Source organism: Notolepis coatsorum (genome assembly GCF_963971535.1).
Source record: "Notolepis coatsorum genome assembly, chromosome: 14".
NCBI classification, from domain to species: Eukaryota; Metazoa; Chordata; class Actinopteri; order Aulopiformes; family Paralepididae; genus Notolepis; species Notolepis coatsorum.
This window is the reverse complement of record NC_140178.1, coordinates 113,742,802-113,767,305: the sequence shown is the minus strand read 5'-3', so window position 1 is coordinate 113,767,305 and position 24,504 is coordinate 113,742,802. Positions and strand designations below refer to the sequence as shown.

Below are 24,504 nucleotides of genomic sequence, written 5' to 3'. Positions count from 1 at the left end.
CGCGCCACCACCAGGTGTCTTGGTGCGAGCCTCCCGCGCTGCTGCTGCTGCTCTCCTGGTGGCGCGAGCCTCCCGCGTCCTGTGGGAGGTGCTGGGATATTCATGAGGGGGCGGGGTTACATGTGTGTGTGTGTGGTAATCTGCAGAGCAGCAGCAGCGCGTGGCCGTCACGGCGTCACTGTGTTTCCTGGCGGAGGGAGGATGATGGTGGTGATGATGATGATGCGGTGTGTAGTGAATCCACGGCTTGTTGTTTACTACCTGGTGGAAACAACGATAGGAAATTCGTCGGAATAAAAAAACATAATACGGCGTCCAGGTTTTTGGAATATCTCTCGTCTCGGGGCTGTCTGTCGCCTCGTCTCCGGTTATATCCCAAGAAGAAGGTTAACCGGGGAGAGAGAGAGAGACGGAGAGAGAGAGGGAGAGAGACGGAGAGAGAGAGAGACGGAGGCGGTTATCTATCTCGTTGTGTGATAATAAGGAGGACAGCTCGCGACGTCGGTTTTTCTTGTCTGGAAGCCTCCCGTTGGAAGAATAATATTGAGGTATGTTTATATATATATATATATTTTACAATGCTATCTCGCCGTTTGTGTGTGTGTGCGCGTGTGTGCGCGTGTGTGTGTGTGTGTAATAGCGTCCAGCACCGCATTCGCCTTCTTGGCAAGTCAAGCTATCCGCATTGTGGGGGGGGGGGGGGGGCAGGGGGGCAGGGCAGGTAGCAGACACGAGCCTCACAGACACAGCCAGCAGCATTACAGAGGCTCTGTCTGTCTTGTTCTACCAACTCCCCTCTAGAGGCAACGCTCAGTCTAGTGGCATCATCACGGACTATGTGGCTGTATAATAATACACTGTACAGAACAGGTTACTGTATGTGATGATGATGTGGCTGTATAATAATACACTGTACAGAACAGGTTACTGTATGTGATGATGATGTGGCTGTATAATAATACACTGTACAGAACAGGTTACTGTATGTGATGATGCTGTGGCTGTATAATAATACACTGTACAGAACAGGTTACTGTATGTGTGGCTGTATACTGTACAGAACAGGTTACTGTATGTGTGGCTGTATACTGTACAGAACAGGTTACTGTATGTGATGATGATGTGGCTGTATACTGTACAGAACAGGTTACTGTATGTGATGATGATGTGGCTGTATAATAATATACTGTACAGAACAGGTTACTGTATGTGATGATGATGTGGCTGTATAATAATACACTGTACAGAACAGGTTACTGTATGTGATGATGCTGTGGCTGTATAAATACACTGTACAGAACAGGTTACTGTATGTGATGATGATGTGGCTGTATAATAATACACTGTACAGAACAGGTTACTGTATGTGATGATGCTGTGGCTGTATAATAATACACTGTACATAACAGGTTACTGTATGTGATGATGATGTGGCTGTATACTGTACAGAACAGGTTACTGTATGTGATGATGCTGTGGCTGTATAATAATACACTGTACATAACAGGTTACTGTATGTGATGATGATGTGGCTGTATAATAATACACTGTACATAACAGGTTACTGTATGTGATGATGATGTGGCTGTATAATAAGGCCTAAAAAAAATAATGGTTTGTTTCGGGTTGCCGACCGACCCTGCCGATTTAGGTGCGACCCAATATATTTTATGAGTTTAAATTTTTTTATTTTTTATTTTTTTTAGAATAAAGTTTAATAGAAATCTTAGTCAAACCTTTAGTATTATGGATATTAAACATGCTGGCAGAGTACATGCATCCATGTTGTTGTGAACATTTTAATTAAATAAAGAAATTCCCTATCCATAGTCGCTGTGGGAAAGAATAAAAAAAATTAAATTAAATAAATTCCCTACCTACCCATGGCTTAACTAGACAATTCCGCGCGGGGGAAATTGTGAAAGTGTGGGTGACGCCTGTGCACCGCCGGCCAACGGGGGAGAGGGTCTCTCGCGAGTCTCTATGACAAACGGTTCAAAGGATACAAAAAGGGGGCGCGGCCTAAGGATCGGGGGAGTGGTCAACATAGACCAATCAAAGAGGATATCCCTACTGAGTGCAATGACACAACCCGCAACACTATTACACTATTACACTATTACACAATATTACACTATTACACACTATTACACACTATTACACTATTACACACTATTACACTATTACACAATATTACACTATTACACACTATTACACTATTACACTATTACACACTAACACTATTACACTATTACACACTATTACACACTATTGCACTATTACACTATTACACTATTACACAATATTACACTATTACACACTATTACACACTATTACACTATTACACACTATTACACTATTACACAATATTACACTATTACACTATTACACACTATTACACTATTACACACTAACACTATTACACTATTACACACTATTACACACTATTGCACTATTACACTATTACACTATTACACTATTACACACTATTACACTATTACACACTATTACACTATTACACACTATTACACTATTACACTATTACACACTATTACACTATTACACACTATTACACTATTACACTATTACACACTATTACACTATTACACTATTACACACTATTACACTATTACACGATTACACACTATTACACTATTACACACTATTACACACTATTACACTATTACACACTATTACACTATTACACTATTACACACTATTACACTATTACACACTATTACACACTATTACACACTATTACACACTATTACACTATTACACACTATTACACTATTACACACTATTACACTATTACACACTATTACACACTATTACACACTATTACACTATTACACACTATTACACACTATTACACTATTACACACTATTACACTATTACACTATTACACTATTACACAATATTACACTATTACACACTATTACACTATTATACTATTACACTATTACACACTATTACACTATTACACACTATTACACTATTACACACTATTACACTATTACACTATTACACACTATTACACAATTACACTATTACACTATTACACTATTACACACTATTACAATATTACACACTATTACACTATTACACTATTACACACTATTACACTATTACACTACACACTATTACACTATTACACACTATTACACTATTACACTATTACACACTATTACACTATTACACACTATTACACACTATTGCACTATTACACTATTACACTATTACACTATTACACACTATTACACTATTACACACTATTACACTATTACACACTATTACACTGTTACACTATTACACACTATTACACTATTACACTATTACACACTATTACACTATTACACTATTACACACTATTACACTATTACACTATTACACACTATTACACTATTACACTATTACACACTATTACACTATTACACTATTACACACTATTACACTATTACACTATTACACACTATTACACTATTACATACTATTACACACTATTACACTATTACACACTATTACACTATTACACTATTACACACTATTACACTATTACACTATTACACACTATTACACTATTACACACTATTACACTATTACACACTATTACACACTATTACACTATTACACACTATTACACTATTACACACTATTACACTATTACACTATTACACTATTACACAATATTACACTATTACACACTATTACACTATTACACTATTACACACTATTACACTATTACACACTATTACACTATTACACACTATTACACTATTACACACTATTACACTATTACACTATTACACACTATTACACACTATTACACTATTACACACTATTACACTATTACACTATTACACACTATTACACTATTACACACTATTACACTATTACACACTATTACACACTATTACACAATATTACACTATTACACACTATTACACTATTACACACTATTACACTATTACACACTATTACACTATTACACACTATTACACTATTACACTATTACACTATTACACACTATTACACTATTACACACTATTACACTATTACACACTATTACACTATTACACACTATTACACTATTATACACTATTACACACTATTACACTATTACACTATTACACACTATTACACTATTACACACTATTACACTATTACACACTATTACACTATTACACACTATTACACTATTACGTTATGTTTTGTAAACTGACGTTATGTTTAGAATGGAATGAATACATGGGTCGGGAAAGATAGTTAGCTCAAAGCTAATCCGGAGGGCAGCTAACAGTAGCTACTGTCTAACTGTGATGCATTTTCTGTTTGCAGTCCAATGTTCACCAAAACACACACCCACACACTTATAATTTGTTCCTCAACGTTATATAGACAGGTCATGTTTTGTAAACTGACGTTATGTTTAGAATGGGAATACATGGGTCGGGAAAGATAGTTAGCTCAAAGCTAATCCGGAGGGGCAGCTAACAGTAGCTACTGTCTAACTGTGATGCATTTTCTGTTTGCAGTCCAATGTTCACCAAAACACACACCCACACACTTATAATTTGTTCCTCAACGTTATATAGACAGGTCATGTTTTGTAAACTGACGTTATGTTTAGAATGGGAATACATGGGTCGGGAAAGATAGTTAGCTCAAAGCTAATCCGGCCTGTTTAACCACTAGCTTCTGTTAGCTAATGAAGGCTAATGCTGGCTGAGCAAGGAAACTAACAGTAAACGTGTTTACATGAAATACAGCCCAAAAACCCTGCTGACAAACGTTTGCTTATTAAATACATTCTATACTATAATAATACAAACGTTTCATTGCCTCTCTGTGCCGACAAAGTTGTTTAAATAAGGGGAGAAAAGTAGCTAAAACCAATGTATTTGGATGGGACAGGAAGTACTATTGGCAACCGGAAGTCAGCCGGAAGTGCCTACTTTCAATTTGTGCAAGTGGAGAATTCGGTCCGATCACTCGCTAATAGTCCCGGGACTCGAGCTAGACACAATGGATAGCAATCCGTTACCAATAACTCGATAAACAACATGATTTGGACGTATATACTATTATACAACCTGGAGATGGATCGCATATTTCTACATCCAGGGAGCGAAATTAACTTTTTGACTCACCGGCCAGTGGCGGGTAGATGGGAAGAATCTACCCGCCAAGCATATTTCTTACCCGCCAACTTTTTTTTGATACACATTTTTTTTATTATTATTTTATATAGATTTTTTCTTTTAATAAAATATATATATTATATAATCATACTTGTGATTGTGTTATCTGCGAGACATCGCCAACTCGCTGTCTGCAAACAGCTCCACTGTCTGTGTGTATACTCGAGTGGCCTCCAGCTCCAGCAAGGATTCTCCGGGGGTGCAGCTGGACCCTAAACGCTACATTCAGCATGCAAAAGAATTCTCCGGCGCTGCACCTGGACCCTAGTCAGCAGCCCTCACTCATGCGATGTAAACCAGGGACTCGAATATGCATGTTGTTGTTGTAGGATGCCAAGAGCTATCTGTAGCTACTGCTGGATGGCGTTGGGACAACGCCTCAGTGAACTATTTAGTTTACTGCGACATTTCGTAGTGACTAGTTACCTAGCCCGGGGGTTCCCAAACTTTTCAGGCCAGGGCCCAGAAAACAAGGCGTCAGAGAGCCGCGGCCCAATGCACATCGTCTGGCTTTTTTTTTTCTTTTTTTTTTTGCCAGGCGACCGATTTTTTAAGCCAAATATCACTTCAATCCTATTAAGTTAGTTCAAGTTAGTTATTCATTTATATGTGCTATTTATGAGAGGGCTAACTTGTTGCAAAATAATAATGATAATAATAATAGCCTCATTAAAATACTATTGTTGCTTCGGTTGTTTTCAGCGTTTTATGTGCATAATCTGTTATTTAGTTTGAAATGTTCGTTGAAATAAGTAGATTTTTCGTTTTTGTTTATTTATTAAAGGGGAACTATTTTACTATTTCTTTCACTATTTGGGCACTTTTACACAATTCCTGTGAGTCTATGGAACACCTCTGTAATATATATTTTTTTTGTATTCATTGTTTTGTATTTCTAATCAAGTCCTCAAAAACAGCATTTTTCTACCTCAAAATCTCGAGTCGTTTTGAGCCTGGGCTCCTAAACCACTGCGCAGCGGCGTCGTCGCCTGAACATTAACATGCAGCGGTGTCTTTATGACATCACATATAGGGCACATTTTCAAACGACTCAGTTCAGTGAGGGTGAATATTGTGAGAGGAGAATTGGAAGAATGCGCCAATATGAGAATTTTGAGACATAGATCATATTAATATAAGTTCACATAGCTAGGAAACAATGCTAAACACTCAAAAAGGCCATTTATAAGATAGTTCCCCTTTAAGTTAATATAAAACCATAGTCACATTTTAGAATACAATAGAATATAATTTTAGAATACAACTAGAAACACTGTCCTGGCCTGCTTCTAAGTTCAGTGGCCTGACAAAAAAATAATAATAAAAAAATAAAAAATAAAAAATAAAATAAAATTTATTTTTAATATATATTTTTTATTTTTATTTTTTTTAATCATCTCACGGCCCACCCGTGGCTGCTCGCGGCCCACCTTTGGGTCGCGACCCCGACTTTGGGAACCACTGACCTAGCCAACGGAGGTATTATGCACTGGACTATTGCTGGAGGATTTGTTGATGTCGGGAGCTATCCGTAGCTAGCCGGCTGGATAACGTTACACAATGCCTCGTGTATTAAACTAAGTGAATAGTTGACTGGGTCATTTTGTAACGGTAGCTAACGTTATCTCACGAAGGTCCCACACTGACTAGACTAACGTCACGGTGAGGCAATAGCCTCTGTTTACATGCAGGCATTAGCAGCAGCAGCAGTGCTAACTAACGTCACGGTGACACGGAGGCAATAGCCTCTGTTTACATGCAGGCATACAGAAACAGGTGGGGAGGGGCTAGCAGCAGTGCGCGGTGCGCGCTTCATGTCGGCTGAGACAGCGAGTGAGAACTCCGCTAAAGAATTGGATCATGATTTTTCGGTTTTCACATGACTATTTGATAGCCTGTCACACGGCGCTCAGATGTCTCAGTGGGAGGCGCCAAACGTAAAAACTGAGCGCAAATGGCGGGTGGCGCTCTCTAGTTTCGGTCCCTGTCTACATCCCATAATAGGAATATTTCTGCTCCACGCTCATCGCCCAACGCTATGAGGAAGCTACGGTGAGATTCAGCGTTTTTTTTAACGTGTTCGATATAAACTGCTCTGATGATCATATCACCCACACTAGATGAATCATCTAACGTTGGCCACGGAATTATAAACGACCCCCCCCCCCCCCATCCGGTTAACATCAGATGATAAGTAGTAACTTCTAGAAGCACGTCCATTTGAAATTTTTTATCTTGCGCAGATTGCTATCAAACTGTATTTGATCATCAATATAATGCATTTGGGGCTATAAATCACGTTCTGGAGAATGCTGCAGAAAACGATAAAAACATACTTTAGACCGTATTTTAGTATGAATATGTGAATGAAAAAGTATAACGTTGCTACACCCTGAACAATAGATACTTGACGTTGAATGGGCCATAGTAATGTCAATTTAGCAATACAATTAAAAAAGTTATAGCCCTGCGGTCCACACACCGCTATCAGTGTTCTTCTTCCCCGCCAATGAAGTATTCACCCAAAGACCCAATACCGTGGCAACAACTACCGCACTACCGGTAGAATAAGTGCAGAGAACCGTGGGAAGTGATGCAAACTGTCTTGAGTCGCGAGGCCGAGGCGACAATGAGGTTGTGTTTTGAACATTTATGTTGTGTTGATGGAATCACGTTAGGTGAAAACAATACGTTATTTCGATTGATATGAATTGGATAATGCTAGCAGGCTGTTAGAGGTTAGAGGCAGAACTAGCGTAACGCGCTGTTTGGGCGTAGAGAGAGCGTACGTCAGTGGCCAATCGGATCGCAGAACCCGAACGCGGAACTGCAAGTTTGTTGGTAAAAGACTACACGCGGTCGGGACACTGCTGCTGACTGGGTGTCTTATCAAACACAGGTAAAACTAAAAATACTATAGAGAATTGTCAGTGCTGTAAAGTTTAAACCTCTTTAAATCTTAGACAAACGAAACACTTTGCTTTTATGAAATATTGTAAGCCGTCATTTGAGGTTTTATAAAAGCAGCAAGTTGTATTCAACACAGAGAGGAGTTAATGAGGAAGCTCCATGTGCTTGTTGTAGTTAACAAAGAGAGGCGGAGTTAATGAGGCGTATGATGTCCGTTGCAAGATTTTGCAGGTAATTAATAATAAAAAAAAAATTATATTCAAATGTTATTTTCCCGTTCGAATCCCGTGCCCATCGAACGAAGCTTTGAAGTATTTAAGACAGCCCTATATAATATTATTGGATTTATTACAGAATTTAGAATTTTAAGCCAGGTCCTGATTGGGATGTCAAGGCCTAACAAAATAAATTGTTTGGTTGCTGTTGGTTGTCAGTTAAGGCCATGGGTAGGTAGGGAATTTTGTATTTTTTATATATATCCCCCCCCCACGGCGACTATGGATAGGGAATTTTTTTATTTAATTAAAATGTTCACGACAACATGGATGCATGTACCCTGCCAGCATGTTTAATATCCATAATACTAAAGGTTAAAATACAAAGACACTGTACTACAAAAGTACAATGCACAAAGGTACTAGTAGTATTAAAAATGCCACCCCTAAATAATACTCACTAAATATCCTGACATCAGAGAGCTGTGCAAATATTGTGAAATACTTGCTTTTTATATATTCTCATTATTGACATGGACTGCACTTTTTGACTGAGATTTAACACTTTAATCGCCGGAGACGCCGAAACTCGTCATTCCCCGCCATGCTCATTCTGCCGAAGACGCCGTAACACGTCTTTGATATCAATATTTCAAAAATCTGTGATCGAAATCATATTTCTCCCCCGGGGACCTGAGATATACTGCTGAGCTCCACTCAACTCTCTAACGGTTCAAGAGCGCCATCTGGTGGCCGATCGGCAGATCGCCCAACAGGAAGTGATCTGTGGATGAAGTGGTGCTCACCCATATTTCGTCCGGGCACTCGCTATCGTTAGAGGGACTCCATCTTGACACAGTGAACACCGATCGGTGCAAATAACTCGATAAACAACATGATTTGGACGTATATACTATTATACAACCTGGAAATGGATCGGTATTTATACATCCCATATAGGGATGCCCCCCGGACCCCGGTTTTAAACGGGAACCGGTACTATATTAGAAAATACCGGAGTATTTATAAGCTCCGACGTCCTCGGTACTGCTATCGATACTCTAGAGAAATTATTATTATTATTATTATTATTATTTAAAAGTTGCGAACGATCTCTCCTCTCTCTGTCTCTGCACGAGAAGCGAGTCGCAGCGAGTCATTATTACACACACTCCTCGCGAGTCGCGCTACACATACATACGGGTACTCCTTAATGAAAGCGCTGTCAATAGTATGCAGCTGCAGCACGTCAGACCGCAGCGCTTACAAGCCCCGCACATACAAGCCCCGCACACCTGATGTGCTGCAGCTGGAAGCATCTCAGCGCTGTCTCCGTGCTGACGCGCGCTGCACACAGACACAGACAGCTCTGCATGGACTGAGTCGTGATGGCGGATAGGGCGAAGCGTTCACAAGTGCAACAAAACATTTGCCAGTAAGGGTGGCAATACGAGCAATCTATCAAAACATTTGTTTGCAAAACACTATATTAGTTTGCAGAAATGCGCCGTATTCGACTGCCTTGCGCGCAGTGGTCCATCTGCATCCACGTCCACTGCAGCCGGTAAGCCAAGATACGGAGTTTCCTAGGCTAATAACGAATTATTACAAATAGGCTAATAAACAAAATAATTGTTTAGCTACAAATACTACAATCTAAAAACTTTTTATAGATCGTCAAGCTGAGGTCAGCCACCAATGTGTCCCAGTGAGCCCACCACACATCCTCCCTCTACCTCCACCACCCAAAGTCCTTTCTCCCTAGCAGCTAGAGGAAAGATGACAGAGGATAGGGTGAACGAGTGTCACAGGGCTGTGACAAAGTTTGTTGTCAAAGGCCTGCACCCGTTCTCTACAGTGGAGTCCAAGGACTTTAGGTAACAACTAATCATTCAGTGTATATCGTTTTTCTTGTATACATAGTTGTCTAACTTGTCTGTTGTTGTTATAAGTTATTATTGAAGCAGCTATTCCCACCACTCCACACAAATTTACAATAATTCAATCATTTCTAATCTTTACTGTAGGGAGATGACCAATGCTCTCAACTGCAAATATAAAAATCATAAAAAAATTATCAAAAAGAACCGATAAGAGTATCGATAAAGTACCGAACCGTTAAGCAGTATCGATAGGAGTAGTAGTATCGATAAAATCCTAACGATACCCATCCCTAATCCCATAATAGGAATATCTCTGCTCCACGCTCATCGCCCAACGGCCCGAGGAAGCTACGGTAAGATTCAGTTTTTTTTAACGTGTTCCATATAAACTGCTCTGATGATCATATCACCCACACTAGATGAATGATATAACGTTGCCCACGGAATTATAAACGACCCCCCGCCCATCCGGTCAACATCAGATGATAAGTAGTAACTCCTAGAAGCACATCCAGTTGACATTTTTTATCTCGCACAGATTCCTACCAAACTGTATTTGATCATCAATATAATGCATTTGGGGCTATAAATCAAGTTCTGGAGAAAGCTGCAGAAAACGATAAAAACATACTTATACTTGTTTAGACCGTATTTTAGTATGAATATGTGAATGAAAAAGTATAACGTTGCTACACCCTGAACAATAGATATAGGCCATAATAGGGGTGGACGGTATAAACGGTATACGGTATAAACGGTATGAATTTGCTCTACGGTATGGATTTTGCCTATACCGTGTAACCGGTAGTGCAGCTCTAAAATAGCAATGACGTCATGTAACCACAGCGCGACTATTTCACTCGCATTTGCCCCTAAAAATAGATAGAATTAGTCATAGATAATAGATATGTGCGAACTGGAAAAAGTTATTTAGGAGGCTTCGCGCAGTGGGCGTGCCAGCCCCTCCCGCACGCATGTAAACACGGGTCTACTAGTAGTCTAGTGGGACGGGACGTCTCCCTGAGCTAACGTTAGCTTAGCTACCGTTACAAAATGACCCAGTCAACTATTCACTTTTAGTTTAATACATGATGAGGCATTGTCTAACCGAACGGTATCTAGTCGGCCAGCTACCGATAGCTCCTGACATCAACAAACGCTCCATCAAGTCTAGTAGAGAGTAGACGTGTATGATAGCTCCGTTAGCCGTTAGCTCACGTTAACGCAAGTTAGTTCACCGTTCAAAACGAAATGTCCCATTGAACTAAATAATTCACTGAGGCGTTGTATTAACGTTATATATCCGGCTAGCAGTAGCTACAGATAGCTCCTGATATCAATGTCTTATAACACTGATTCGATGCGTATTCGAGCTGAGGGCTTGCTAACGTTATACCAATACAATAGGGTCCAGGTGCAGCGCCGGAGAATCCTGGCCGTAGCTCTGCTCGAGGCTACTCGAGTATAGGTCCAGGTGCAGCTCCGGAGAATCCTGGCCGTAGCTGGAGGCTACTAGAGTACACACAGACAGTGGAGCTTGTTGCGTGGTGGCGATGTCTCGCAGATAATACAAGTACAAGTCTAATTATATAATATATATATTTTATAAAAAAAAAAAAAAATTATATAAAATAAAAATTTTTTTTTTATCAAAAACGATGATACCGTGATATATACCGTTACCGTCTATGCTTCAAATTATACCGTGATATAAATTTTAGACCATACCGTCCACCCCTAGGCCATAATAATGTCAATTTAGCAATACAATTTAAAAAGTTATAGCCCTGCAAAGAAGGGGAACTTCTCCATAGACAAATAGAGCTGGCGAGGGATGGTAAATTATGAATTTAACCATGGCGATCAAAGTGTTAACAACTTTATTGTAAAAAAATTATAATAATAAATAAAAAAAATTAACTCATAAAATAAATTTGGGTCGCACCTAAATCGGCAGGGTCGGTCGGCAACCGGAACCAAACCATTTATTTTGCATGGCCCAATTAGAATTTTCCTTTTGATGCATAAAAAGCCCTTCTTGCTTTCTCCTTCAGAAACACAGCCATGTTTTTCCTTCAGTTAATCCACAGCCATGTTTCTCCTTCAGTTCATTCACAGCCATGTTTCTCCTTCAGTTCATTCACAGCCATGTTTCTCCTTCAGTTCATTCACAGCCATGTTTTTCCTTCAGTTCATTCACAGCCATGTTTCTCCTTCAGTTCATTCACAGCCATGTTTTTCCTTCAGTTCATTCACAGCCATGTTCCTCCTTCAGTTAATTCACAGCCATGTTTCTCCTTCAGTTCATTCACAGCCATGTTTCTCCTTCAGTTCATTCACAGCCATGTTCCTCCTTCAGTTAATTCACAGTCTGGGGGAGGATGTGTAGGTTATGTTGTAGTCGACCCTCTTTAGTGGCTCACAGCAGAATTGGATCATCTGCATGCATCAGGAATTTGACTTTGACGTCATGCAGTAGAATGTTTGAATAACTCTGCTAATTCATTTATGTATACAGTATATTTTAACAACGTTGGGCTTAAATTGCACCCCTGGCGGACTCCGCGACCCTGGGTGAAGAAATGCGTTCTTTTATTGCCAATTCTAACAGCACATCTGTTTTTTGTGTACATGGATTTGATAAAATCACAAGTATTTCCTGCCAACACCACTTTCTAGAATCTTGAAGAAGAGACCTTTGTCCCAAATTTAATCAAACTATTTTTTTTATCGACAAAGCAGGAATACATGTTGTTTTTGTTCAGGTTCATGTGAATGTCAATTAAGGTGTTGAAGAGTGTATAATATGATCAAAGGTACGATAATTTGAGAACTCAATTAGGCTTTTCCTTATAACACTGTGTTCAGTAAGGAATTATATGAGCCTGGTGTTCATGATACTACATAGAAGTGTGTCTATGAGGCCTTCATTTGACATATCAGGAAAATTGCCTAAAATCTGTGTAAAATTTGATCATTTTTAAATGGTCAATTAGATATTTTTTTCTCCTTCTGTCTGTGTGTGTGTGTGTGTCTCTTTCTCTGTCTCTGGGCACTGTGTCCTCTTCCAATGGGAAGCTGTAGCAATAGTCTCTGTCTGAACTGAAGATGTTCTTTATTAAAACTAGGGATGCACCGATCCGACTTTTTCAGTCCCGATACCGATACCTGGACCGATACCTTTATCCGATAACCGATCTAGCTATTTTTGTCATATCGGGGGCCGATATCCGATATCAATATCGGATCGGTGACCCGATATCAATATCGGATCGGTGCATCCCTAATTAAAACTTCTCAACTAAAAAGCCCAGTAGAGACAAAACCCCTCACGGCATCTTCATAAAACCAACCTTCATACACACACACACAACCACAATACATTCTAATATATCCCAATATACAGTATATCATCACACACACAACCACAATACATATACCAGGGCTCTACGCTAACCTTTTCCCCAAGGAGCACATGTGCTCCTAAATGAAAAAATTTAGGAGCACACAAAGAAATTTAGGAGCACCCAAAAATATTTAGGAGCACAGTGGAAATATTTCAAGTAACAGAGTTTTTTATTTTTTTTATTTTTTTTAAAATAAATGTATATTTGTACTGTGCGTACATGTGTGTAAATTAGCTCTTGTTACAACCCTGCATGTTTACATTTTGTATTTTGTACTTGATGTTCATTAACATGTGCTGTCCCTATCAAATAAACTATCAAATCAAACTACTGCTACAAAAGTAACAGTCACTTAACTTTAGCTTTTGCCCCTTTTATGCATACAATGCCTATGTTTTGGCTAGTGTTGCTCTTCTAGAAAAATAATCCTTTCGGGGTTGCCTATTGAAATACTGTACACCTCCAGTACAGAAACATTGTTTATGAGTTTGCGTGTCAGGTAGACCATTGATTGACAGTCGAGTCTGCCAATTACGTCACATCGCTTGCACTCCGGCCGTCCGGCGCTGCAGCTGGACCCTATTGCCCATCTCTGCTGTTGATAACGCTAGCCAAGTTATTATACACACAGATACACAGTGGGCCAGTGACTTTGGTGTAGGGGTGTAACAATGCATCGATCCTAAGGGGAAAATTCAACTGCATCGATTTGAAAATGTTAGAATCGATTATCACAATTTTAATGTGTACACGTTATGTTATTGTCATGTCCGTTACAGCCAACACAACGACATAATACGCTACTGCATCAACGTTATGATTAACAAAGCAAGGCATTAGTTTAGTTGCATTATCGTTGTAACTGAGGGGTACAATTCCCTGACTGTATGGTTAGATATGATACTTACTACCACTACCTCTTGTACTTTAGACTCTGGCCACCCAGTACTAGGTATGAATATGTTGAACACTCCCACCTGATAAACGGATCCAACACAAATGTACCAAATCGAAAGTTTGAGTTTTAATACATAGCAAAAGGTATGTACAACGATCACTTAATTACATTTATGATTTGAAATAGTATGCACTTTTATGGCAAATGAGTATTCGTAGGTAGATCAATATCGAATGTCCAATCTCTGATTGCGCAGGAAGCAAATATACAACCTGGAATATTTAGGGAACAATAGCGATGATACTTGAATGATTATATAGCTGGATACACTAGGGGAAGGTTCCGACTGCTTGTAGGACAGCTGGAGGGGGGGGGGTTAGAGAGTCACTGGCTGGATCCCGTCTGGCCGAGGGTATCCTGGGAGAGCCCACAGTCGTGCGACTCGGTGCCCAGCGATCCTCGATCCACAGATGAAAGCAGTTGGACTCTCTGTGGCCGGCGTCCTCTGGTCCACGACGGAGAGATGTGAGGCGACCTCACTGTGCAGAGCGCCGTCTCACCTGCCGTCCTCTCCGGGGGGGGTATTTCCAACACACCGCAGTGTTGGCCTTTATCCATAGAATAATCAAAGTACTCAAAGCATAATCCAAGCCGGGGAAGGCTAGCCGTCGTCGGTAGAATAATCCAATATACAGGTCCACTCGCTCTTTGGCCTGGAGCTCCTCGGGTGCAGCTTCACGTGGGGTCAACCACCCTGGATAAGCGTCCAGCTGATGCCCGAAACGATGGGGGTGCTGATTACTATAGAACTCTTACCGCACGAGGCACTACATATGAATAGACTATTATTAGCTTAATAGAATACGTCCAACTCGACGATATAGTGCCAAATATGACTATTCAAATATTAATATACACGATGTCTCAATGCCGATACTGGGCCGAATTGGCCTTACTGCCCACACGTGGTTCGCGGGGAGGCTTTTGCGTCTGTCACTCTGTTGGAGGGTAATGAACTGGACTAAAAGAAAGCTCTACTTTAATAGCGCAGTATATATACGCACTATGAACAAATAGTACCATTAGTGGTGCGGTAGACATATTCCTACGCGGAACTAGGACTTGTCCATACATGTTGAGCGGTACGATTGAACCTGGTCTGAGGGGTATGGCGACCTGGCACCAAGGTCTCGTCCAATGGTAGAATGGAGACTATTATGGGATGTTCAGTAGACTAGAAGGGATATTCAATGCATATTGTACAAGGAATATACAAGGGATATCAGGGGATATACAAATACAATTAAATATATATATATAAATAAATATATATATTCGGTTTAATCTGATCCTTCAGAACAGCCGCCCCCTAATTGGTCCCAACCTAATTAGTTAAGCAGAGACAGATTAACCGCACTGTCTACCACTCAAGGGTTCGCTGTAAGGGTCAGTCAACTCACAAAGTCATAGGGTCATGGTCATCATCGATTGTGTCTGGGAGTCGGGGCAGTTCTATGAGCCTCGCCACAGGACGGGTGTAAATGCGCCCCTGGACGAGTACTTCAGCTGCTCGGACCTTGCCATCGGCACCGGTGATCACTTTGCTTACGCGGCCAGCCGGCCACATAGCTCTGGGTAGTGACTGGTCAATAATCATGACGACTGTTCCTTCCGTCAAATTGTCTCTCTCTTTTACCCACTTCTGGCGGGTCTGTAGAGACGGTAGGTAGTGCAGTAGGAAACTGCTCCAAAACTTGTCGGCTAATACTTGGCTGTACCTCCACATTCGTCGGCCGTTCGCTTCTTCAGGCCGGTACATTGTCTGGGGTAACGCGGGATCTAGCCGCCCCATCAGGAGGGTGTTGGGGGTGACTGGGTCGACATCTGCTACATCACTGGAGACGTAACCGAGGGGCTTTGAGTTCAATACTCCCTCAATCTCCGTGAGGACTGTCATTAGGACTTCTTCCGCCACAGTCTGGGCCCCAAGTACTGCGTACAGGGCTGTCTTTATAGAACGTACTTCTCGTTCCCAAGTTCCACCGAAGTGGGGTGCGTTTGGGGGGTTGAATTGGAAGTCAATCTGGGCTGGAGCGAGGTGGGTCTTAAGTTCTGGGCCCATAGCTTGGAAGCTCTCCCTCAGCTCTCTTTCTCCGCCTTTGAAGTTTGTCCCGTGATTGGACAATAATGTAGACGGTTTTCCTTTCCGTGATGTGAATCTTCGGAAGGCCATAAGGAATGAGTCTGCGCTCATGGTCGGAAGGAGCTCGATATGTATCGCTCTGGTGGTCATGCATTTGAATACAATACCCCACCGCTTCTCGGTGCCTCTTCCTTTCTTTATGTGCAGCGGGCCAAAACAGTCCATGCCTGTTGAGTGGAATGGCTTGTCGCCGAGTCGGAGGCGACATGGAGGTAGGTCAGCCATCCGTGGTATGCTGGGCTGCGTGCGCCACTTTCGGCAGTCTAGACAGGTTCGCTGGAAGCGTCGCACCGCCTCTCTTCCTTGAAGTATCCAGTAACAACGTCTGATCTCCGCGAAGACTCTCTCTGCTCCTGCGTGGTGTACATCCTCGTCGTATTTCTTTATAATCAGCTCTGTGACCTTGTGTCGGCTGTTCAATACGATCGGGTACTTAATGTCATCCGGTAAATTGGGGGCTCTCCGCAGGCGACCACCCACTCTGATGAGGGTATGTGTGTCACTCTCGGGGGCCAGATGAATCAATCTGCTGTCTGATGGGACGGGCTTTCCTCCCTGTAGACAGTCTAGTTCATCGGGGAACGAGTCTCTCTGGGCTCGTTGCAGTAGAAGCAGTTCTGCTTCCTCGTAGTCAGCTGCTGACATATCAGCGGGGGACTGAATCTCTGGGTGGTGCCGCAGGAATGTCCGTTGCTGCGCACTCTCTATGGTAATGCAATCGTCTATGTTGGGGTCTGCGGAGACAACAGTGCTCAATCCACAGAACATAGGTTTCTTATTCTCAGCCTCCTCGTCACTTGCTTCCCTCGGGGTGGGCGTGGGCCAATCTCCTTCCGGGAGCTTGAGGAATGCTGGTCCGTCACTGTAGATGTTACGACGGGTTAAGTCATCTAGGGACATTCCCCGGGTGATGACGTCAGCTGGGTTGTGTTTTGTATCAACATAGCGCCAGTTTGCTTCTCCGGTTAACTCTCCGGTTAACTCTTGAATCTCAGTGACTCTGACTCCCACGAAGACTTTGTATTTGCATGAATCCGATTTGATCCAGGCGAGTACTGTCGTGGAATCTGACCACAGGATTGTTCTATGCACCGGAATGGTGAGCTCACGTTGGATGAGCGTGGCTAGATGCGCTCCTGCGAGGGCTGCGCAGAGCTCTAGACGTGGGATAGACTGTTGCTTGCGTGGGGCTATTCTCGAGCGGGCGAGGATGAATGCTGTGTAGATCTCTCCCCCCTCTTCTTGGGCCCGCAAGTAGGCTACTGATCCGTAGGCGACCTCGGAGGCGTCACTGAAGACGTGTAAATCCATTTTACATGTCTCTGGCCTCACCGTGGGTGGGAAGTAGCTTCGGCGTATATTAACGCCTGGGAGTGAGTGGAGTTCCATCTCCCACTCTCTCCAGGTGGATGCAAGGTGTGCGGGAATGGGGTCGTCCCAGCCCTGGTCCTTGTCCCACAATGCTCGTACAATCATCTTTGCCCTGGTGGTGTACGGTAGTATACATCCTAACGGGTCATATTGTCGGGCGAGTGTTCTGTACACACTCCGTCTGGTGGTCGGTATTGCCGTCGACCTTCCCTGCTCCGTGGTCAGGGGTTTGTGTCTATAGTGGAGCGAATCTGTTTTGAAGCGCCACACTAGTCCTAGTGTCATCTCTTGGGCTTCTCCTGGGATTGTGGCCATCCAGGTCTCGCTGCTCGCTGCCTTGTCCTCGGAGGAGAGGCTGCGCAGTACGTGCGGATCGCTGCTGGCCCACTGCCTGAGATCAAAGCCGCCTTTGATCAGAGAGGCGCGGAGTTTAAGTAGGAGAGCCTCGGCTTCTTCCTGGGTCGAAACGCTTTGTAGACAGTTATCTACGTAGAAGCTGTTCTTCACACTGTGTCGGACCTCTTCGTCCGCTGCTGGGTCCTCTGCGACATGTCTCTGTAGTGCAAATGTAGCACAGCATGGGTTGCATGTAGTTCCGAAAGGGAGGACTTCCCATTGGTAGATGGCTGGGTGCTCATCTCCTGGCCTCTCTCTCCATAGGAACCGCAACAGGGGCTTGTCCTCCTCTACTAATCTCACCTGCAGGAACATCCCTTTGATATCCCCGCTGATAGCCACCTTGTCCTGGCGGAAGCGGAGTAGTACGCCTAGTAGGGAGGGGCCGAGTGTAGGACCGGGCAATAGCTCTTTATTCAGATTTTGGGATCCGATCTGGTAGCTGCAGTTAAACACGATGCGGTCTTTGCCGTTGTGATGAACCTTGTGGTGGGGCACGTACCACGATTCAGTCGTCTGGTCGGCCTCTTTAATGTCAATCTTTGTGACGTGTCCCGCTGTGATGAGCTTCTCAATCTCAGCGCGGTATACACTTTCTTGGGCGGGGTCCTTGGCTAAGCGCCGCTCTGTGTTTAGTAGGTACCGCTCTGTGGCGTCTTTCTTTGCGTGAAAGGTAGGCATCCCTTCCCGCCGCAGGAGTGGCGTGGCGTATCTCAACACGCCGCTGACTGGGACTCTCTTTGTTCCCGTCTCGAAGAGGTTAATGGCGTAGATGTCGTCTTTAGAGCGAATGTCTTTCCTTTCGTTCTTAAAGGGCATTTGTTCTAAGGTCCATAGCCTCTCTACATGCTGCAGGAGTGCGGTGTCTCCCTCTGTGACTCGGGAGTGGAGACAGCTAGTGGCTGTGGTTCGGTTGAGAGATTTGGCGAGTGGGCCTTGGAGAGTCCATCCTAGGCGGGTCTCGACTGCTGCAGGACAGCCTCTGGGTCCGGTATGAACCCGGTCTATCGGGACAATGAGGTCTGCATGGTCGGAGCCTATCAACAGTGTCGGGGTAGCACCGTCTATGAGTGGGATCGGTAGCTTGCGTAGATGTACATATTTCTCCATCAGCTTGGCTACGGGGTATGTGTACCGCGACAGTCCTATTTCTTGGCTGGTGAAAGCGTCTGTAATCCTGTACCGTCGCTCGGGCTGGCCGCTTGCTGCGATAGAGAATGAGACATTCTCGCCCTTTATCGTTTTCAAATCTCTTCTTATTGTCCGAATTGTCATTTGGTTTTCGCTCCCCCGCAGCCCTAGCTGGGCCGCAGCGGACGCGAGCAGAAGGGTCTTCTCTGACCCGTCATCAAGGACGGCGTAAGTGTCCATGACTTTATTCTGGTAGCTCAATGTCACACGGACTACCTTTAAGAGCACTCTGGCTCCGCTGCTGCTGGCGGGGTCGATGTACATGACGCTTGCTTTGCTGCTTGATGGTGCGGGTGGAGGCCGCCGTCTGTTACTGTCGTGGAGTATGTCCAGATGGGCTCCATCGCACCGACTGCACTTTTTCTTTAAGCGGCATTCGGCTGCCATGTGTGATCGCGCACAGCGAAAACAGCGTCTGTTGGACTTTATCCATTGACTCGCTTCCTCCGCATTCATCTTGGGGAATGAGTCACATTGTGACAGCCAGTGTTCTTTCTCACAGTAGGGGCACACTATCTTCCACTTATCCTTTCTTGAGGGGGTACTGTGGCTCCTACTGCTTGGCACTGACTCCGATTGGTGCATGACAGTCACCGATCTTCTTCCATCATTCAGTCTCCTGGTTCCTTCTCTGGAGCCAGGGGTGCTCCGTCCGAATGTATCTAGCCGTAAGCTGCTGACTTCTCTCGCCAGGAAGTCGGCTAGATCGAGGAGGTTCGGTTCGGGGCCATTAGGGTCTCGGTGGTCTCTCTGCCGCCTAAAGCGCTCCTGTCGGGCGGGCGGTAGCTTCTCCAAGATCCTCTCTACATTTGAGTTGGCGTATAGTTCATGCCTACCCTTTTCCCTCTGCGCTCCCAGCATCCCTACCAGGGACTGCACTCTGATGGACAGGTCGTCCAGTGCTCGATTGTCTGTTGCTGGGGGTAGGCGGTCGATGTGCCTGATCTCCTGGATCACGTAATCCCATATACGTCCATATCTCTGGTCCAACGCTACCAGCGCTGCGGTGTATGGGGTCGTGGAAGTGGCGTAGGCGAGCGCTATGTTGTGCGCGCGGGGTACCTTTAAATGCTTCAGTAGTATCGCGTATTTATGGCGTTCATCAATGACATCCACCAACATTGTCTCCAGACACATGCGGAGCTCCGTATACTGGGCCCGGTTCTCCTGGGTGAAGTCTGGTACCATAGGTGTGCCAATGTATGACGCGGATTGTTGATACATCGGCGAGCGTTGGGGGAGAGGCCTCCTAGGCGAGTCTCCTCCTGCTCCTTGGCGTGGGCTGGTACCGGCTGTGTACCATGGCCCGCTGGTCCAGGTGCTGTTCCTCGGTGCGGGTCGTGCGTCGTGCTCACCCGTGAATAGCGTCGGGGGTCTGTAGCGCAGCTCCGCGGGGGTATAGCCTGGGCTGTACTGGACCTCCTGGTCCGGTAGAGTACTGTGCTGTCGTCGGGCGTGGTTCTCCTCCTCTTCCTCTTCGTCTTCCGTTAGGTCATCCAGGGCTTGTAGTCTCTGATTTAGCCTCTCCGCAGTGTATGCTGCTCCTTCCCGGTGGCTGGGTCTCGCTTGGACCGGTTGGGGAAGGGGGTCTGCGGGGGGTATAAACATCGTCTGTTGGTCAAGTTCAGGGTCGCTTACTCGGCTAGGGGATGCCGCCCTGGAGTGATGTCTAGACGAGTTCCTGGAGCCTCTGGTGGAGGGAGGGGGTGTTGTCCTTCTGATCAGCTGTTCTATTAGTTGCGCTTGTGCTCTGTCGCGCTCGGCTTCGCGCTTGGTGAGATCCGATTCTCTCTGGGCACCGGTGGCGGCGCGCTGGGCGTCGGCCCGGTCTCTTGCCATATTCTCTTCCATCTGAATGCGTCTTATTTCCAGGCGTATGTGCTCTTCTTCGCTCCGTTGCTGTATCTGCAATCGATCGCGTTCACCCTGGAGTCTATCGCGTTCAGTAGAGGCTTTCAGGCTGACGAGGAATGCCTGCTGTAGTGTCCTCTCTGCCTCGCTGGGAGAAGACGGTTGTATAGGGGAGCCGTCCCTTGGGGTACTCCGTGCGGAGTCTTGGAGCTCTATCTCCACGGTGCTCTCCTCATCTTCTTCCGTGCCGAGTTCTCTCTCGGTAGTGTTGTCTTCCTCCCGGGACTCGTCGGGGACTACTTCTTTGGTATTGGCGGGGTGTAAAGTCATGTCTGGTTCCCCCTGGTCCCCACCGTGAGCTGGGTCAGTTACGTTAGAACCCATAGGGGCCTCTATGGTCGGGGTAGCCTGGTCGTTAGGGTTAGACATAATTTTACTTTCTAGTTTTACCGCTTTTACTGTTGGTAGAAGACTAGGTTGTTGACTGACAGCGTAAGCCTCTAGGTACTGAGGGAGCTGTCGTTTGCGCCGCGGGCGTTGTTGGTTAGGAGGATCGTTTCGTGGAGTGTTCATCATAGGCCATTTCAATATTAATAACACTATATTAATATTACACTGATTACCCTCCGGCTCGAAGGACCAATTGTAACTGAGGGGTACAATTCCCTGACTGTATGGTTAGATATGATACTTACTACCACTACCTCTTGTACTTTAGACTCTGGCCACCCAGTACTAGGTATGAATATGTTGAACACTCCCACCTGATAAACGGATCCAACACAAATGTACCAAATCGAAAGTTTGAGTTTTAATACATAGCAAAAGGTATGTACAACGATCACTTAATTACATTTATGATTTGAAATAGTATGCACTTTTATGGCAAATGAGTATTCGTAGGTAGATCAATATCGAATGTCCAATCTCTGATTGCGCAGGAAGCAAATATACAACCTGGAATATTTAGGGAACAATAGCGATGATACTTGAATGATTATATAGCTGGATACACTAGGGGAAGGTTCCGACTGCTTGTAGGACAGCTGGAGGGGGGGGGGTTAGAGAGTCACTGGCTGGATCCCGTCTGGCCGAGGGTATCCTGGGAGAGCCCACAGTCGTGCGACTTGGTGCCCAGCGATCCTCGATCCACAGATGAAAGCAGTTGGACTCTCTGTGGCCGGCGTCCTCCGGTCCACGACGGAGAGACGTGAGGCGACCTCACTGTGCAGAGCGCCGTCTCACCTGTCGTCCTCTCCGGGGGGGGTATTTCCAACACACCGCAGTGTTGGCCTTTATCCATAGAATAATCAAAGTACTCAAAGCATAATCCAAGCCGGGGAAGGCTAGCCGTCGTCGGTAGAATAATCCAATATACAGGTCCACTCGCTCTTTGGCCTGGAGCTCCTCGGGTGCAGCTTCACGTGGGGTCAACCACCCTGGATAAGCGTCCAGCTGATGCCCGAAACGATGGGGGTGTTGATTACTATAGAACTCTTACCGCACGAGGCACTACATATGAATAGACTATTATTAGCTTAATAGAATACGTCCAACTCGACGATATAGTGCCAAATATGACTATTCAAATATTAATATACACGATATCTCAATGCCGATACTGGGCCGAATTGGCCTTACTGCCCACACGTGGTTCGCGGGGAGGCTTTTGCGTCTGTCACTCTGTTGGAGGGTAATGAACTGGACTAAAAGAAAGCTCTACTTTAATAGCGCAGTATATATACGCACTATGAACAAATAGTACCATTAGTGGTGCGGTAGACATATTCCTACGCGGAACTAGGACTTGTCCATACATGTTGAGCGGTACGATTGAACCTGGTCTGAGGGGTATGGCGACCTGGCACCAAGGTCTCGTCCAATGGTAGAATGGAGACTATTATGGGATGTTCAGTAGACTAGAAGGGATATTCAATGCATATTGTACAAGGAATATACAAGGAATATCAGGGGATATACAAATACAATTAAATATATATATATAAATAAATATATATATTCGGTTTAATCTGATCCTTCAGAACAATCGTTATATTACTATTGCTATCGATAAATCTAGGTGTTCTAAAATCTATTGCTATTGGTAAGACTATATAATAAGTTAGTGTCTCGGAAAACGCAGAGCCCTGATCGCAATGGCGGAGTTTCAGGACGTAAACAAGCTAAATGAGAGCTTCCGATTGGTCATTTGCTTTATTTCCCATGAAACCAGTCACGTCACTCTACTGTGATTGGACCGTTGGCTTGAGTGCAATGTGGGACTTGTAGTTTTTCTCAGTGGAGAAATAAAAAAAAAAGGGCGACTGAGGTCTGTAATCTGCACTCGCACACCGTGCGCGTAATTGATTTTTCAGGTTCGCACACACATATTTTTAGGGGCATATGCGAGCAATATGGTCGCACTGTAGAGCCCTGTATACAGTACATCTTCACACACACAAGTCAACCACAATACATTCTAACAGGGCTCGAAATTAGAGCCCGCCACCCGCCATTGGCCGGCAGATTTTACGTTTGGCGAGTGACACTGTCTGTCCGCCATGTGGCGGGTAACAAAATAGTCATGTAAAATAATTAAAACTGCAGTGTGTTTTGGTCTTATTGTGGCTTGTTTACCGACGTCACATCCGCTACTCTTCTGTCCTGACTGCCCGTGGCGCCTGCTTGCACTGTAGGGAGCTAACGTTATTAGGGATGGGTACCTTTCACATTTGAACCGATACCGGTACCGGTACCTGTGAATCGATACCGGTACCCAACGGTACCTTTTTTCGGTACTTTAGTCTCAAGAAATTTTATTTACCTACCTCAGTCGTAAAAAAAAAATCCAAACTTCAAATAACTACAATTTCGACGGTTTTCGGCTTGTCATTGCTCCGACTGCTTTGTTGTTGAATCAAGTCAAATCCTAGGTAAGCATATATTGTGCGTGTGAACGTTGACATGAAAAGAAAAA

The 24,504-nt window shown here is 44.1% G+C and overlaps 1 protein-coding gene across 1 annotated transcript in view; it reads left to right on the top strand.

The window, feature by feature from the left end:
• Positions 1-410: 410 nt before the first annotated feature.
• tanc2a (tetratricopeptide repeat, ankyrin repeat and coiled-coil containing 2a) overlaps positions 411-24,504 on the top strand; it is a gene marked incomplete at its 3' end in the record, with an annotated part of 261,579 nt that continues 237,485 nt past the window's right edge. The window contains 1 exon segment of the mRNA XM_084329297.1: positions 411-548.